Below are 7,794 nucleotides of genomic sequence, written 5' to 3' on the forward strand. Positions count from 1 at the left end.
ACCAAGTCCCGTAGGACATTAACTGTACGGGGATTGCCCAGTCCCCGACAGTTCCAGCTAATTAGCGTCATTGCCCCAGGCGGACCTGACTAACAGGTCTCGCCCCTCCATCCGGATTTAGTTGTTCGGTGCAACTCAATTCGTATTCCATATTTTCATTTGAAGTTCTCTGCCTCTTAGGGTCTAAAACAAGGATATCTTCAGCATCTATAGAATGTTGGCTACCTGCAATCAAAATTCTAGCTGACTGTGGCTTCCTCACACCCGCATTCATCTGAGAAACTCCTGTATCAGTAATAGGTAAAACCACATTATCCACCTGATTAGCATTTTCAAACCTGAAAGAATCTTCTTCATTCGACGGGTCCCTAAGCCATTCTTTACCACGCTGAATACCTGGTCTGTCACGTCCGGGTCTAAATTTCCAGAATTTATACATTGATAGTAATATATATGATAATTATTAGGTGTGTGATTTTTATTTGGTGCTATAAGAAAAGTTTGGAGTTAATTTGAGGGTTTTATGTGTAAATTAAAAGTTTAGAGTAATTTTTAAAGATTATAAAAAGATGGAGGACCAAATGGAATCTTTACCGAATTTGGATATGTATCTCTCGAAATGTTCCAGATTGGCATTCATTACTTTTATTTTCTTTTTCTTTTCCTTCTTCTATGATCTTTATCAGTTCTTCGTCGTTCTTCGGCCGTTTCTCCACCGTTTCTTTGATTTACGGAGATTTGACCGTCCGAATTACTCGAAATTTAAAACATAGCATCCTTATGTATAGATCTAAGTCCTAACCGAAGAGTTTTTGAGTTTCGGCAATGTTTGGAGCGAAACGTCTTAGACAGGATTTAGAGAAGAATTGAACGGGTGTATTTTAGCCAAGGTAAGTAACAATTAACTATATTTTGAGTTTTATGTATATAGATATATATAATCAAAGAATTTGCAGAAATTGATATTTTAAGGTTATGCAGAAATTTTGTAAAATTTGGGTTTTTCACGATTTTGCTTTTTATTGTGAAATTACGGTTCAAATGAAGCTATTGATTATGCTTCTATGTGAATTTCAGATTTTACTTGATTATGTTGATTTAAGGCTTAATTTGGTTGATTTACATATATACATATATGTTTTTGGTTTCAATATATATCTATATTGAACAAAATGAATTTGATGATTTCTTACGAATTGTTTTTGGATTGAGAAATCTGTTGCGGTTATTATTGTTATTATTTTGGATTGAAGTCCAAATATGATTTTTATAATACAAAATGGCTAATTGAAGCCAAATGATTTATGGTTATGAAATAGTTTGGAATTTGATTGTGAAAGGATATTTGAGTACGTTATGATTTTATGATTTTATATCCATCGAGAGTTATCCGGATCGGTGGTTTTATATTTGAAGACCATGTTCAGTGAGGGACATGACCTGTGTACACAGTCTGAAAGACCTATTGGGTATGGCAAAGAAGTGTCGGGTAAGACCATATGGATAGGCAATGTTAAGAGACGTCTCGACTGTATATGTGGTTATGGATTGATACTTAAGGGGAGAAACTCGAGGATGGATACAATGTTTTAAGTTCATTTGGATTATGTTTTTGGTTATGATTGATTTTGATATAAGGTTTTACGTTTGATTAAATACGAGTTGGTTTGATAAAACACTTATTTGATTACAATATTTTATAAGGTTTTGAACTCAAGAATGGATACAAGATTATATATTTTTATGGTTTTGGTTTACTACTTTGATTATATTATGAACTTAAGTTTTGAGTATCTTTTATAAGGTTTTGATTAAATCCCTTTATAAATGATTATATGATCTTCTCCGGAACTTTAGTGAGAGAAACACTTTTAGGAGAGAGAAAGTGAAGAAAAAGAGAAGAAGAAGAAGAAGTGGTAGAATAGGAGAAAAGTATGCTTAGACATCTTTTTGCACAAATTATTTCATATTTCTAGAAGCTGATTTTGAGGAAGTTGAAGAAGAGAAATTTTTGAGTCTATATCTTAGGTAAACCCCAAAATTCGTTTCATGCTATTTGGGTAAGTATACTATAAGATATGGTAGTATCAATCAGACTAGGTCTAATCTGAAATCTGTACTTGATTTGTTTCTTTTTGTATAGTTTGGGACATCTTAGGTTTCGAATTTGAGGAAGGTATAAAAATTAAAATTGATCCTTTATGTGTTAATTAAGCCCCTGTAAAGTTTGGTTAGTATTGAATAAGTAAGTAGTGAGAAACTCACTAAGTAAGTGTAGGTGTGCTGTGTTGCATAGGTGCTGAAACATGGTTAGGTTGTAAATTTTACTATAAATTATTTAGAGCTCCTAAAATTCTGATATTTGGATATATTATACCTCTGTATGTCTAGTTTTCTTACCAAAAATAATAATAGCAATAGAAGTTATACGTTTTAAGTTATGAGTAAATTAGCAAAACTGGTACAGGCGAGTTGATGCTGAGATAGGACTTCAAAAGAAATTTTGCCATAAATCGGGTGGTTCTGAAAAAATTATAAAATTTTAATATGATCTTCATATATGAGTCAGGATTATAACAAAATAAGAATTAGGTCAATTGGTCTAGTATAGAGAGAGTTACAAGGTTTTTGGTATTAACGGGTTATTGAGGAATATTATTTGATCTTGAAGTTTATGGAATAAAAGAAGAATAAGAAAAAATCAAATTTGATAAATAAAGAATGATGTCTCTTTAATCATATATTAAACTATATTTATAGGTACTCAAACCTTTGAAGATATTCCGGAGGAAGGTACAAGTCGCCGTCAAGGAAGCTAGCGGCTTAGTTGTGAGTATAAACATGATATGAATATTTGGCTTCTGAAGTTGTGATTGAAATGTTGATATGAATTGATACTTTGTGATATTGTGAATTGTTTTGCTATGTTGATGTGAATTGATACTTGATTGAATTACTTGTGATGGAATGACTTAAATGCAAAGTATGTACATGTTGCATAAAACGTAAATAGCGTTGTGGCATACCAGTCTAGGCACTTATGACTACTTGATTATACGGACTACTTGGACCTATATGATCATTTACATGGACTACTTGATTACATGGACCGCAAGGTCGAATTATGAAATTACAAGGCTATACAGCAATACATGTGTTACCATTTACCTGCTACCTGATCCCGGGAAGTGTCTAGCTGGTGGTGTCACAACAAAATTAATAAAAGGCTTATCATTTGCATATGCATAAATTTGTACATCTGTATGTGTATGTGATTTGTAATTCATTGATTGTTTATATTCACTGAGTGGTGACTCATATAAATCGCTAAATTTTTCAGTTGGTTGATGAAGTAGATGAACAAGAGTTTCTAGAAGGTTCAAATATTGTAGATAGCATGGATGAAAGGTCGGTCTGTTGGGTTCCATCTCATTCTCTCTCCTCTCCTCACAAGCATGTAGTTTAAGTAACTTTTGGACTAAATAAGTTTGTAAACTTTGTGTATAAATACATATGTACACATTAACGTGTGTGTATTTAATATTACTATGAGTATAAGCATTAATAAATACTTTGTATAATGAATAATCTAGTTCTTAAAAAAAAAAATTATACGTATAGGGTGTTACACAATCATTGCGATTGTTATACTTTAAAGGTTGATTACTGATTAGTTTTGTTTTTCTGTGTTGAATAAAAACGTTCGTTGCTCACGAGTTGATAATAAGAAGTTGTGGGCACTTCGTTTGCAACGGTAGATTGTTCTTCACTAAAGGTATTACTTTATATCCCTCTTTATATGAAATAACAATTAACAGATCTTGGAAAAAGGAAATAGATAAAATAGATAAAAAAAATTATTATTCCGCTACGCCTAAGCTTGTCTATTTTCCTACAGACGTATGCAATATTATTGGGGAGTGGTCTGAAGTGGGTGTTGGGGTTTAGTGTCCTATAGACAATTGTTCCATGATATAAACCTAATGTAAATGAATTGTTCTTTATGTCATTTGTTTTAATAAGATATGGTTTCATAACTGTATAAAGGCAACCTCTTTTAAAGAACTAAATAAGTCTAATAAAAGGAAATCCCTAAGTTTATTTAAAGTGATTATAAAGTGTTCATACAAGCATGAAGTGAGACGAAACATTATAATAAACTAATAAACTTAAAACCACCCCAAGTCAAGTGATATGTTTTGAATAGGGATTGACATAACACTGTTGAGACTTGCATGTAACAATGTTTTCTATCGAGACAGAGAGCTGATCTCACAAGCTTCAGATATGCAGATATCTGGACAGTTACATGGATCCAATGAAAGAGGTTCATTAGGATTGGGGACCCAACTTGAGATAACAGGATGGGTAGATTTATCCTTGTCATCTGTTCATCTCACTACAACAAATCATCACTTACGCCACAGTTAGAATCGTGGCACAAGTACAATATTTCCGTGGCTATAGTATTTAGCCACGAAAATTCAAGGTAGATACTCATGTGGCACAAGTGAGCGTGGCTAGATAATTGCCACGGAAAAATGATGGTTGATATACGAGTTGGTTTGATAAAACACTTATTTGATTACAATATTTTATAAGGTTTTGAACTCAAGAATGGATACAAGATTATATATTTTTATGGTTTTGGTTTACTACTTTGATTATATTATGAACTTAAGTTTTGAGTATCTTTTATAAGGTTTTGATTAAATCCCTTTATAAATGTATATATACAGCTATGTTAAGTAAAATTGGTTTTGATAGCTGATAGTTTCTTACTGAGATTTTTGTCTCACTTTTTTAAATGTTTTAATGTTTTTAGGTGAGAAAGTACATGATATAGAGAAGGTTACCGACCGATTAGGCGATGTTTGGAAGTTGGCTGCTTATTGTTAGAATTATGGTTAAAACTTTCGTATGTCAATAGTAATATAATATGATATTATGATATTGAGATAAATTGGAGACTCCTAAGTGTTGATTATGATCTTTCTATTTCACGCCCGATGCCGATTGAGGTCAATTTAGGGTCGGGTGTGACATGGTCTGCGCAAAACAGCTCTAAGCCAACTGCCGTAATTCCTGTCTGACGGCATATCCGGGTTATCAAACAACAATGGGCAAAATTTATCGGCGTGACCAATTACTCCGCAATAGAAACAGAACTGAGGCAGCCTTTCATATTTGATATTAACCCAAATCCACTCACCACCACTCCTTTTAATCTTCTGACCTGTTTTAAGAGGTTTCCTAACATCAATGGTTACCTTAATACGGAGAAATTTCCTTCGGAGACCAGAAAAAGTTCTTTGGATCAGCCTCAACAAAATGTCCAATCTGATTACCAATAGCCTTACACACCTCTTCGGTTTGGAAACCAATTGGTAAATCAAAAATCTGAACCCAAATAATAAGATCAGTAAGAGTTGGATGAAGAGCCTGTTCAGAAATTCCCAGCTGTTTGATAATCAAAAGATTCTGATTAAAGGTCCAGGGACCATCATTGAGTACTCTTTGCATATCAAGAGCATGGTAGAACTGAAAAAGGTATCTACCGTCAATGTCCGTTTCCGTTATCGTAACTCCCTTGACAAGTTGCTAGATTGCCGCCAGGGTAGTTTTCATAGACTCGAAATGAGTAGCTTTAATTCCCAGAAATTGTCCAATAATAAAGAAACTATCCTGTAAAGAGTTGATTTGAAGCGCATCCTCAGAGTGCATAATTGTGCATATTCATCTGCCAAACCCTTGTTTCTCTCCATAATAACCAATGTTGAATATATCCAAATCACAACACAAGATATTATAGGGCAAAAAACACTTTATACCATGAAAAGCAAGATTGACTAAGAAACTTCAAGATTGACAACGAACACAAGCCCGGAATTGCAAAATCACAGGAAATTGATAGAAATAAGGCATAAAGTATCCCAAGAAGAAGAAGTCGACAATTGAGAAAAGCCAAAATCAACTAAACCCAATCCAAGAAAAGCGAAATCCGCACAATCAAAGCAATAGGGAAGCAAAGAGCTTACCGAAGGATCAGCAAATGAAGGATAATCAGACTGTAGGCGGAATTGAAACCGAACCGGATACGGAAGATATCAGAACCAATCAGAGCAAGATGCGATTAAAATCATCAATCGAAAACAGAGAAAGAACACAGAAAACAGGACTGAAACAGAGCCAAGATCGGATAAAGCCGAATCAACTCCGGAGCCAAAGAAAAGAACAGCAACTGATCGGAAATTAAAGAAAAGAATCAACTCAGAAGAGAAGACGAAGACCACTCCAAGGGGAGAGACAGAGAAGACGAGCCTATATGCAAACCTCTACTTGATCATAATTTGTCTGGATATTTGTGATATTTGGATTTTCAATGTTTCAGTACTTACTTACTCATCGTGTCTATGTTTTTCTTTACTAGTTTGGGAACACAAAAACTAATAAAGATATGATTTTTGTTACTGATTTTTTTTTTTTTTTTTTTTTTTTTTTTAAATACTAGAATCCGTCGTTGTTTGTCATTTTTTGTTATATACCACTTAGCGAATTTTGTTAAAAACACATCTAGACTTTGCATATGCTAACTAAAATCATCAACTAAACCTAACATTCGCTTCGCAGGCTTCGCATATCCTAACTAAAATCATCAACTAAACCAAACATTAGCTTCGCAGGCTTCGTATATGCTAACTAAAATCATCAACTAAACCAAATATTAGCTTCGCAGACTTCGCATATCCTAACTAAAATCATCAACTAAACCAAACATTAGCTTCGCAGGGTTCGCATATTTAGCTTCGTAAAGTTCGCATATTTAGCTTCGCAGGGTCGCATATGCTAACCTCTGCGAAGTCAGACGGGAGGAAGACAGCCGCGCGTAAATATTAAGGGTATTATGGGAAAGTCACACAAAATCAATCTAAATATGTAGTAGGTTGAGTAAATGGATTTAATATGTAAATGAGCATTCCATTTGATCCATTTTTGTAATTAACCCTAAATTCTATCACCACTCAGATATTTGGTTTACCAACTGTTTGGTTTTGTAACAAAAATTTCCAATATATATTGAATATGTAGTTGAATAAAAAATCATTTTTTATTTTTTTATCGGCATATTAAATTTATATAAAAGAAATTAAAATAATTGATATGCTTACATGTCATTTGTCAAAACCATATGATGAAATTTAACAAAAGGTTTAATACATCATTTTTCATCTCAACTTATCAAAAAACAAAAAAAAAAAAGTTGATTCGCTCCAAAAATTTTCAAAATGTATCCGATAGTCTCTTCAACTTACATAAAATGTTCGGATAGCCTCATTAACTAGCATAAAATGAATTAATCAATCAGTTGAAAAAAAAAGTAAATTGTATGCAAAAGATTTATTGCACGCACCTTAAAATATTATTACATGATTCAAAAAATGGATTAAAACATATTAAAAATTAAATCTTACTTGCTCAACTATAACACTTATCTTCTCTAATATTAGAACCAAATAGATATGCAAACGGGACGGGACGGAGAACGCATTTTCCATCCCCGTCTCCGCAAGTTAGACAATGACATATTTTCCCCCATCCTCGTCCCCGCGGAGATTGCCATGACCGTTTAAAAATAATTTTTTCCTATTCCACATGCCCGTCTTTGCGAGGAATCACCATTTATAATAATAAAAAATTAGTATATATTTCTTTTCTCTTCTCTTCTCCTTTTTAATTCTAGGTTTTGTTCGAAACAATGATAGTAATACTATTAATTTAGTTTAGATTATGTTA

Source organism: Euphorbia lathyris, chromosome 10, assembly GCF_963576675.1.
Source record: "Euphorbia lathyris chromosome 10, ddEupLath1.1, whole genome shotgun sequence".
NCBI classification, from domain to species: Eukaryota; Viridiplantae; Streptophyta; class Magnoliopsida; order Malpighiales; family Euphorbiaceae; genus Euphorbia; species Euphorbia lathyris.